Raw genomic sequence first — 12,493 nt, 5'->3', positions numbered from 1 at the left:
ATTGCCTTGCCGGATTTTATACTATATCACTGGGCTTTCTTCTTTAAAAATACCAGGCATCTTCTTATGGACAATGTACAAAACTTGCCTCCCCACTCACGGGTGTTAAAAAGGGATCTCTTGGCAGAAGGAACTTATTTCTTATTCGAATATGGTCATCCTACATTTTTTTAAAAGATCAGGTTCAAGGTTTTGCTAGCCGCCTGTGAAGTTTGGGTACAAATTAAACGAGTCATGAGTATACAATATTACAGAAGCAAAGCCCCAATCTGGAATTCTCCAGGCATGCCAGAATGTCTCTTGGATATCCTAGCCCTCCCTTTACTGAGGGCGGGCTTGACGACTTGGGGAGATTTAATTGAAGGAAACTCTCTCATTGCTTGGGATACACTTGCCTCAAAAACGAACTACACCTTGGCAAGACTTAAATACCTCCGATTGTCAAGTTGGGTTCGGAACGAACGGCAGTTCAGCTCGGACTCAGAATGGGAGGGAGAATTCATGGAAGATCAAGTATTCAAAAAGGAAGTGTCCAAGTAGTACTGGATGCTAGTGGAAGCGGAGGACAACATGCTACCTGCACCAGAGGAGATATGGAGAACGGACATACCAGATGCTGATATCCACACTTTATGGCAAGTATCATATGCAGCACTTTGGTCAAATATCAGACCTGCACCTATAAGAAGAAATCATCTTTCTACTCTATATAGAGCTTACTGGTCCCCAAAAAAGCTGGCAAAAATGGGAGGAGGCATGAGAAGATACTGTCCTAAGTGCGGGCTGGAAAATGCGGACGACATACACATGTTATGGCGATGTCCGGTAATCCAAGTCTTCTGGTGCGAGGTGGGTGAGTTTGCCTCCAAAACACTAGGAATCAAAGTCCAGGTAAGCCTTGAACTTGTTATTTTTGGGTAATGTACAGAGGCAATAAAAATTATTTCGCGAATATACCTCAAGCACACTTATTATTTGCTTTGATAATTATGGCACGTAGAGAAATATGCATGAAATGGGTAACACAGTCAGCACCATCATCAAGAGAATGGGTTTTATATGTTAAAAATACCTGTAGGTTAGATTGTGCCAAAGGTTTATCTAGACGGATTAAAATGTGGACACCAATTTGGGAGATGCTTTCAGAAGAAGCCACGTAAGGGTGACTCATTATTTGGAAAATGTATAAAGAGGAGACAATATAGTAAAGTCCAATGATTCAGGCATACTAAACTTGGCTGGACTTTGGTCAGATCGTATATAGCTCCAGATACATAGTTTAACAAGGCCTTGGCTTCCCGTGCAGAGGCCAAGTGCGGGTCTCCCCAATTAGTATGCACACAGCCTCAACCATACGCCGAACGCCATGTATGAGGACAAACAAATATATATATATCTACTTGTTTTTTATAAGCTGTTGGGACAACAGCCTTTTGGGCCCAGGTATTCACTATGAACATGCAAATAGCACCAGAATCACATGACCAATGCCATGTTCCTTCCTCTTAGGAACTGGATGCTTTCTCTTACCTAGGAGAAAGGGGGTAAAATTAGACAATATATTCAGTTTCTACACAATAATGAGACAAATGTGTTTTTCAGAGCCAATGGTACTTTTCAAGAAATGAATCTCTTACTGATCTAATGTTTATAGGTTCCACATTACAATTTGGAATGGAATGAGGAGGTGGAAACAGCACAAGAAATATTTCATACTAACTCTTACAGAACCAATTGCATTCTATCTAACCTTCCTGTGTGAAAGAAAAGCCGTGCCTCCATACCAGCTTCTCAAATAACTCATTCTCCAAACTCCAAAGAGTCAAGAACCATGCACGGTGCTTCCTCTTTGGATTGAAAGAATGTGGTCACATTTCACCACACCTTAAATCCCTTCATTGGCTTCTGTTAAATGAATTATAAAATGTGATAGCCATTTGCCTCTTACACAGGGCCTCACCAGGAAGCTTGCTGGTCAGGCCTGTCAATCTATTTGTCCTATATCTTCCATCCAGATGTCTAAGGTGTGCCAACCAACATCTGTTGACCACTTGGCTGCCACATTGCAAGCAATTAGAAGGATGTATGTAGAGGGGTCATCTACTAAAGCTGAGACACAAATCTGACTGTCTGAAATTCAGGAGGTCCTTATACCCCATATTTTCCATCAGTCATACAGTTATTAAAATATTCCTTACTTGATCTACTGCAATTCGATCAACTGCCATGCCAGCCAGAGACCTAACACTGGCCATTGCCATCTCTCTCCGTCTGGACTAGTTTTGGATTTTCCAAGGCTTTATCACCATTACTTTGGCTTCATGAAAAGTTGTCACCAGCATCCTCTCCTCAGCAGGCTGCATGCATGAATGTTTTCCCTTGGAGATGTATTTCATCATTATTTAACCGCTACCATAAGGCATTCTAAAGTTACTATAATTTGGTATTTCAAATAACCCAGATTAAAAAAAAAACATTAGGAAGACAGCATAATCATCTAACAGCATCTTGCGCTGGTACTACATTTGCAGCCCAAGCCAGCGGAGGTCTTGGGACTCTGACCCCCATCATTCCCCACTTGCTTGTATAGGAATGACGATGCCACTAAAGCAGAGACCCCTATATAGTAATTGTTATTGTTATTGTTAACTGAGACTTATAGAGCGCATATTCACCGACAGGTCTTTTAGCGCTATGAGAGAGAGCCTAAATCTCACCAAATCAGCATGTACATCCACCGAACTTGGCCTAGGTTGTGCCCCAGGCTTCAGTAAAAAGAAGCGTCTTAAGTATTTTCCTAAATGGAAGGAGGGTGGGTTCCCTACTAAGTCTTTTTGGCAGCCCTTTCCAGAGTTGCAGGATCACTACAGAAAAGGCTCTGCCCCCTTTGGAGGATGTATTGAAGCGGTGGCAGGCAAAGAGACCTTCCTCAGATGATCGAAGGGTACGACCTGGCACATAGTTTGTGAGGCGCTCCTTAATGTAGGCTGGAGCACGGCCATGGATGGCTTTGTGGGCTATGTAGAGACCCTTAAACCTGGGTCTCTGTTTGATCGGGAGCCAGTGCAGCTGCTACAGTAGCGGGGTGGCATGTGCCCTTCTTGGGAGCCTGAAGATTAGTCTAGCTGCGTCGTTCATGGCCACTCGGAGTTTTGTTAGCAACTTCTTAGGGAGGCCATTGTGCAGAGAGTTGCCATAATCCAACCTTGACATGATCTTTGCCGACACGCCCAACCTTAGTGTAGTAAATGAGATAAGGGGGGCAAGTCTCCGGAGCTGTCTCAGTAAGCCCACTTATGTCCCTGCCACGGTGGATACCTGGTTCGACATGGAGAGCTTGGCATCTATTTTTATGCCGAGATTTTTTACGACCGGGGCTGGCGTGGGGGTGGTACCTAACTCTCGTGGCCAAAAAAGATCGCTCCATGGGTTGTTTACAGTGGTATGAGCGCTTACATTATCTAAAGTATGTTTGAGTGTGACTCTTGTGTAGGGGTGCAACTTTTACACAGAACTGTGCTTCTTGTTTATGTCCCAGTGCACATGGAAAGTTCCAGGATGAACTCCGGGCACACAAGAACTTTGAAGAGAGGGACAGTAACACGTGGAAGAGCCAACAGGTTCAAAAAGAGTATGGCTGTTGCTCATATAAAAAAATACCAGGGGTATACACAATGATGAGATTGATATCCTGAGGTACCTTGCTCTTGGTTGCTGAATGCAGGATTCAACCATGTACAGAGAGTTTACCTATGTGAATTCTTCTGAACTTTATTTTGCTTGTTTTAGTTTTGGTAGCTTTGGAAGATTTCCTGTACTAATTCTGGTCTTTTGAAAGAACAAGATTTACTGTTGTTATTTGATGGAGTTATGTTTTGTTTTTTGAGTAGATCACTGTTTGAAAGTTGACAATGTAACCCATTTTTAAGGCACACAAGGGCGGATTTAATGTATTGTATCTGCTATTTTAACTCCACCATGGCCAGACCCAAGCCCGGGTGCCAAAGGAGAAGGGTTATTCCTGGGGCTAGCTACCCCACTATGTAAAAAAATCCTAGCTACCAAATTGTTAACCAAAAGACATCCCAACCTTGGGGAGAGAGGAATCTCCTTCATGAAAGGCGGTGAGAGCCAGAGATCCCTGGAAGCCACAAAGCCGATCCACCTACTTTTGAACAAGACCATCACCATCGGGACATGGAATGCGTGGACCATGTATGAGACAGGCAAGACAGCCAAAGTGGCAGCGGAGATCGAAATATACAACCTTGCCCTGCTTCGCATCAGTGAGACCAGATGGACACAGTTCAGGCAAAAAAGACTGGCTCCAGGAAGAATGCTGCTGTATTCTGGACACGAGGAGGAGAATGCCTCACATACTCAGAGAGTAGCAAGGATGCTAACACCAGCAGCCAACAGAGCTCTCATTGTATGAGAGATCCATGGTCCTAGAATCATCACAGCGACCTTCTGTACAAAAAAAGGATCATCGTGAATGTCATCCAGTGCTATGTACCTACAAATCACAGCACAGAAGAGGAAAAATAACAGCTTTATAACATACTCCAGTCCCTACTGGTGAAATACCTTGAGAGAGACATCACCATACAGATGGGGGACCTCAATGCCAGATTGGATGTGACAACATTGGGTACATAGAAATCATGGGAAACCATATCCTTGGTGACATGAACGAGAATGATGCAAGACTTGCCTTCTTTGTGTCCTGAACAGGCGGGTGTTAGGCGGTAGTGTATTCCCACACAAAAGAATGCAAAAAGCAACGTGGGTGTCACCAGACCATTCAACAGAGAATCAGATCGATCATGTTTGCATTACCAAGAAATTCTGACGGTCCCTGCAGGATGTTAGAGTAATGAGAGGAGTGGACATGGCGTCAGACCATCACATTGTCATGGCCAGGCTAAAGCTCAAGCTGAAGAAAGCATGAGTGGAACCGACAAACCAACTACAGCAACATAACACCACCCTCCCCAAAAATGCACAGAAATGGGGGAATGCTCAGTCACTCTTAAAAACAAGTTCCAAGTCATGCAAGATTTAGAGGATGACAAAGGCCCAGTGGTGGGAGAAGATAAAAAAAACAGTGACATCAACCTGCCAGGAGGTACTGGGTCCCTAGAAACACCAGAATAAATAATGGATCTCCACCAAGACTCTCTTCAAAATTCAAACGAGAAAGGAAAAGAAGGCTGCAGTCAACACCAGCCACACAAGTGCAGAAAATACGAAAGCTCCAGGCGAATATACCAAGCCAACATGGAAGCAAAGAAAAGCTTAAGAGCAGTCAAAAATTCATCAATGGTCTTGCCACAGAAGCCCAGGAAACAGCAAGCCATGGAAACTTGAAAGAACTCTACAATATAACAAGGAAATTCGCCAGCAGATTCTGCAAGCCAGAAAGACCTGTTAAAAGTAAAGCTGGGAAGATAATCATGGGTAACAAAGGCCAACAACGAAGCTGGGTGGAGCCCTTTGAAGAACTACTGAACCAGCCAGTTTCGCAGTCTCAACCAGACATACAGCTAGCTGACAAGGACTTGCCAATCGTCTGCGAAAGACCATCCAAGGAAGAAATAAGGCAAGCCATCAAACTTCTGAGATATGGGAAGGTAGCAGGACCTAACAACATTCCTGCAGAAGCACTGAAGTTAGACATTGAAACATCAGTAGACATGCTCTACCCCATGTTTGGAAGTCTCTGGATAGAGGAAAAGGTGCCGGCAGACTCGATGGAGGGTTATCTGATCAAGATCCCGAGTAACTGTGCAAACTACCGAGGGATAACTCTAATAAAAAACCCAGGTAAAATGTTAAAAAGAGTCATCCTGACCAGAATGAAGGAACAAGCCAGCGCTTAATACAAGACCAGCAAGCTGGTGTCCGCAAAGATCGATCCTGCACAAAGCAAATTGCAACACTGCGCATTATCATTGAGCAGTCGATAGAATGGAACTCCCCCATCTCTGTCAACTTCATCAACTATGAGAAGGAATTCAAAAGCTTGGACAGAGGGGCCTTTTGGAAACTCCTACGCCACAATAGTGTACCAGATAAACTCGTAAGAAGCATCAGAAACTATTATAAGGCAATGACCTGTGAGATTGCATCCTTTTTTCAGGCCGTCTATGGTAGAAATTTTTGCAGAGACTGTCAAGGGGCCTGTTCTGACTCGCACTCATGTGTTCTTGTGCAAGGGGATAAGGGGTCCGAGCAGATCCCCTGGGATCCCCCACGTGGAAGCTGACTTTTTTGGGCTGTTTGGTGACTCAAAACAGCTAGGGCGGTGATGTTATCAATTGTGGAGGCAGAAGCACGAGACCGAGTTTAGAAGTATGGTAAGATGTTATTTTCCGCAACCTGTTCTTCTAATAACATGAGAAGACACTGCACATAGACCTTTGCCTCAAGGTCTAATAAGGCTACGTGTCGGTAATTGGAAGGAAGGGAGGGATATTCTTTTTTAAGAATTGGGCATAAAATCAAGCCTTTCCATTAATCGGGTATCTGGCATGTAATGAATGAGTTGTTGGACAGGGGGGGTTCACAGCTTGGCCCAATCTTACGGGGCACATTTGAATATGGTGGCTGGAATGCCATTGGGCCCGGAGCCACGTTGTTTTTTCATAATTTTCAGAAACCTGTAAATCTGTGCAGTGGTGGTCAGCACGCGAGTATCCATCGGCTTGTTATCAGATGACTCCCTATTTTTGAATTCAGTGGGGCCGGGGCTTTCGCTGCAGTATTGTTGGTGGAGAGTACTGTAGCATTGTGTTTATGCAAACGTACGGCCCTCCTTAGGGCTCTTCTTGCATTAACTGCAGCTGTGTTGAGAGGCAGCTGTGGGGTCGGCCTGGTGTATTGTTCATGGGCTATGAGTCCCATTAAGAAGTCTCTTAATTTGGCTATTGCTGTGTCTGACCTGTGATGGTAGTCGGTGGGGGGGTAGTCAATGAAATTCAGGGTTATTTCTTTAAGCCAGTAGCCCACCTTAGCAATGCCTGAGGAATTCCATTTAATTCTTCTGGGTAGTGTGGAATTCAGACCTCGTTTAATGCCCCACTTCTATGACTTTGGCAGCAACATGAGCTTGTAGGTCCATGATTGCAGTCAGGGGGTTATGGTCACTTTGTGTTCGAATGGGAATCTCCAGTTTGACTAATTGGCTTGCCAGGGATGTTGATGAAAAGAAGTAATCAATATTTGAGAGGTTCTTAAATGTTGCGGGGAGATGTACACTGGCATACTGAGACAATACAAATTGATTCACAGAGCGTAGATTGCAGTTGGATAGTAGAGTGTTCATGGCTTCTTGCGCTTTAGTTTTAGTGACTGAGTGATCATTGGATCCCAAGCCCCTAATGTTAAAGTCACCTAGTAGCAGGACTTCCGCAGAGCCAAACTCTAGCTGGAGATCTTCCAGGTTCTTAATCAGAAGGGCTGCTGCAGATAGCTTTGATATATTAGTTGTGTTATGATAGCAATTGATTGAAAGAAGGGGGAAGTCCATTGTTTGGATTGAAAATCCTGTGATTAATACAACTTGCCCAGACAGGAAGTTTCAGTAAAGGTGAGTAGCCATGATCTTACAAGAATATTTAATGAAAATGGAAAGAACCCCAGAATATCATTCAAAAAGGTTAGACAGGGAAGCCGATTGAAAAGTTCATGGTAGCCATAGATAACTGATGGAGACAGAGACCAAGTCTCTTGTAAGCAGATAATACCACTGTTGCTCAAGTAGTCCACAGCGGATTTGGATAAGAGTGTTAATTTGAGCCCGGCCATGTCCCAGGAAGTGATAGACAGTTTAGAGTCTGCCAAATTAGATGGACCGTGAAGGGGTATTGGAAGAATCCTGCTAGAAGCGGGACACTGACTGATCTCGCTGAGGGAACCCAGGGCAGCACTGACTATTGTGGAGGTCTATGCGGTTTGATTTACATCTCACCAAGCAGTGATTATTGTTTTATGACATTTTGATAGAGTTGTCAGCTTATGAAGTGCCTGACAGCCAATCAAGGGTTGCACCCCGTTGCCCTTTGAGGGCACTTATATGAGATAACACATGGCAATAATTTTAACAATAGTAAAAAATATAAAAAGACAATTTTATGTTCAATATTCTGACATCACAATATTTAGAACACAATATTTGTTTCTCGCGATACTCTTTCCACAATTTTTTGTGGGAATACCCTTGCTATTATTGTAACTTAGCAAACTTTTGCAACTCACTGAAATCTCACAATGTTTGCATATATTTTTCTGATGTGGCTGTTTTCAGCAAAGCAAACCTGCAACACCAATTGACAGTCATGTATGCTGACTTGTGTCATATGTAGAGAGAGCAGCAGTCAATGTCTAAAGCAAGAAGCGGTCCAAAAATATGTGTCTGCTATCTTGGTAGCAAATATAAAGACAAGAGGTCAAACATCCTACAGACAAACAAACTTTGACAATAGGCCTGGTATATATTAAAAATGCCTCTAAGTCACTGATGAGTTTAGGCACTGACTAAATCATTTTAGATGCATTCTGTTACTCATCTTTGCAATCATACATCCAACCACCCACCCATTGACACATTCTTGCATTCAGCCACTTACCAATGCACAAGAAAACAGACACACAAACTCAAGAAGCGTATGCAAAATGAATAAAAGTAAAGTGAGTGGCCTGGTAGTGAAATAAAAGAGGACCAATAAAAGGAAATGTTGGAAAACTAACAGGGCACCGTATCAAGTGCCAGAAACAGATAAAGGAATGCATTGTCCCAGGAAGTATGCTGTCACGGAGAGAAGCAGAATGTGAATGACACTCTAACAGACAGAAGAGGGCTGACCATGTACATTTATGTGTGTAGAGTTTTTTTTATGGGAGTCCAGGAGCAAATTTGGCTGCCCAGGCTGTGTGGGGGCTCCAGGTCACCAGATCCATTCCGTTGCAGTGGATCCAGTCTACTGCCAGATCTGTTAAAAGTGTCAACTAACTTCCAAAGTGTGGGAAACCAGGAGTGCAGGGGTGTTTGCTGGCTGGACTGTGTGGGGGGGCACCAGGGCTCAGGAGCTGTAATGTTGCAGATGATCCCTCCTACCGAGGACAGGATGCCTGCAGCATGCGTTGGTTTTGCCCAGGCACATCTCAGGCTCAGGTTGGACCTGTCTGCACTTGTCAATGACTGGAAGAGGCAAGGCTGGGCTCCCTCCCCTTCATCAACAATCTGATAGTTTGTGTGGCACTGGGCATTAAATTGAGAGTAGATCCTTTATTCAGCATTGATAAATGAAGTGGGCTAAGTATATTTAACAAGTCCAAGCACGAAACCCTGCGCAAACCTCGACTGTCATTAGATATCTCCCCGAAGAACTCCATCGGTTACTCCCTGGGCCACTTCCTTCTCCGATACCCCCACTTCACTTTACTCGGGGATTTCAACCTTCATCTCGACTCCAAATCTGATACCCAAGCCATCAACTTCCTCCAAACACTAGAAATGTTTAATCTCCAACAACTAGTCTCACAGCCGACCCACCTGCTTGGTCATACCCTTGATGCTGTATGCACCAATCTCTCCTCCCTCATCACCCTACCCCCACTCCCTCAGATCTGGACTGACCACAGCTTGATCTTGTTTCATATCCACAGTGTACGTTCCCCTTCCCGTAACAACACTAACTCACTCGCCCCCAATTCCATCAACTGGAAAAAAGTCCAAGAAAGCTTGACTCTTAAACCTATGGATCAATCCCATACCCCCACTCTGTCCGGAAATGCAGTAACCGACGCCGACCTCTTTTACAATTGGCTCACGCAGGAAATGACAACCAGAAACCCCCCCAAACGTCAAGGCACTTCTCATAAAAAATCCAAGAGCAATGCCCCCTGGTTCACTCCCGAACTAGCCACCTCTCACCTACTCTGTAGGAAAGCAGAGCGAAAATGGCGTAAGTCCTATAACATTGACGATCGTCTCTTATACACTCAAACAAGAAAATCTTATCTTTCGAGTATTAAATCAGCCAAGAAGTCATACTATGTGAACGCCATCAAAGAATCCCACCAAAAACAAAAAACCCTGTTTTCCATAGTAAAGTCTTTCACCCATCCCAAAACTCTGCAACCTGAAATACCGCCATCACAGGACTTATGCGATAAAATTTCCGACTATTTTGAAGAGAAAATTGTTTCCATTCAAAGCAATTTTCCTCCTTTCTGTACCTCCCCACTCCCCCCTCCCTCTGACTCCCTTCCCGGAAATTTGAGCAGTTTCTCCCCTGTAACTCTTGCGCAAACTAGAGAAGTCATCCTGGCCTGTAAATCCGGCTCCCCCTCCGATCCCTGTCCCCCCAAAATCCTCCACCAAATTATCGACGTAATCAACCCAGTAATTAAAGACATAGTCAATTCCTCGCTTAACACAGGAACTGTCCCCCCCCGGTGGAAGAAAGGTATTGTCAAGCCTCTGATGAAAAAGGCCAATAAACCACCATCTGACTTGACTAATCTTCGCCCGATTTCACTACTTCCAGCCTTAGGAAAAATTACCGAGCAATTGGTCTATAGAGAACTCAGACATTACCTGGAAGTAAATAATATACTCCATCCGCAGCAATCTGGTTTCCGGCCCAAACATTCGACGGAAACAGCACTGATAGAACTATCAGACACGATCAAACTGCTACAAGATCAGCGAAAAAATTCAATCCTCATCCTTCTTGACCTGACCGCGGCGTTCGACACCATTTCCCATTCCATCCTCATCAGTAGACTGATGAACATAGGGATCTCAGACCACGCTCTAGCCTGGTTAAAATCATTCCAGGCTGACCGATCTCAGACTGTCGCTCTGGGCCCTTTTCACTCAAAAGAGAAAACGATTTTCTCAGGTGTCCCGCAGGGTTCGATCCTAAGCCCTCTCCTTTTCAACATCTACCTCATTCCCCTTCTGTCCCTGATTGAATCCTTTGGAATTCCTGTAACCTCCTACGCCGATGACACCCAGCTCATCGTGCCTCTGGATGGTAGTTCTACCAGCGCAGAACTCAACCTTAAGAACTGCCTAACGAAAGTCTTCCATTGGATGAATGCAAATCATTTGAAGTGTAACTCAAATAAAACGGAGATTCTCCCAATCGGCAAGAGTTCCCCCTTCTGCCCAGCCCTCTGGTGGCCTGACGACTCAATCGCCCCCCCCCAAACTGTAACTACTGCCAGAAATTTAGGCGTCATCTTTGACTCAGATCTCTCATTCGACCACCATGCTAAGACTGTAGCCGGCAAATGCTTCGGGACAATAAGATCCCTAAGAAAGTTCTTTAACTTCCTCCCTCTCGACGCCAGAAAGAGCGTAACAGTGGCCCTTATAATCTCCCGATTAGATTATTGCAACGGCCTACTGGCAGGGACAAAAAAGAGCACTCTCGCTAAACTCCAGAGCGTGCTAAATACAGCTGCTCGACTTGTACTCAAACTGCCCCGGAGAGCTTCCACATCCGCAGCCCTTCTTTCCTTACACTGGCTACCTCTCCACAAGAGAATTCTATTTAAGATTCTAATCACCGCCTTCAGATCCTTCAACAAATCCGGGCCAAAATACCTCCACAAACGTTTTCCCCACTACATCCCCAGGCGATCTATCCGCTCGGCACAGGACAATCTCATCCTGCCTGCAAAATACAATCTGAAGACGAAAGGAGGAAAAACCGTTAGCCACCTAGCCACCAAGGCATGGAACAATTTGCCCAAACACCTCAGGCAAATAACACAAGAAAGACCATTTAGAAAGGCTCTGAAGACCTGGATCTTCAGCCTTCCCGACGATCTCACTAAAGCAGCCATCTAATCCCGCTCTGTTCCCAGACCGGCCATCAAGAACACTTAGCGCCAAGATGCTCCCTCCGGAGCGAACGCCGCGCTTTACAAATACCCCCACAAATACAAATACAAATACAATGGAGGAAGGCTGACCCTAGCCAAAGATGAGTCCCTGCTTAAACGTATCACTCTTGTGAACAAAGTAAAATCATTGCTTGATGGCAGAACATCAGGTTTGCCCCCTTCGATTCAAGCTTAAGATATGTTTAGTTCTATTAATTCACCATCCTCTAAGGAAACATCACACATAGTGAGGACTTATAGTCAGCCACCACATGTGAGTAGCATTCACAATCTTTATCTAAATATTTAAATGTCTCAAAACTGCATGGCACAATCCCTAAACATAACGTTTTAATAATTTTCAAACTAAACTTAATTTCAGCTCCCACACTAGAAAACACTTTTCTCCAACTAATACAATATGGACCACAACCAAGGGGCACATTTTGCTTCATCTAGTTCGAAAGACATGGAAAATAACAATAGATTAATCTCATGTGATTAGCATCTCATCAAATCCCTATGACATGCTATGAGATGTATATAAGGGACAAAATAATAGAGATTCTGTGAATGTTATTGCAAATGATCC

This window comes from Triturus cristatus, chromosome 12, assembly GCF_964204655.1.
Source record: "Triturus cristatus chromosome 12, aTriCri1.1, whole genome shotgun sequence".
Taxonomy (NCBI): Eukaryota; Metazoa; Chordata; class Amphibia; order Caudata; family Salamandridae; genus Triturus; species Triturus cristatus.
This window is presented reverse-complemented; position numbering follows the sequence as displayed.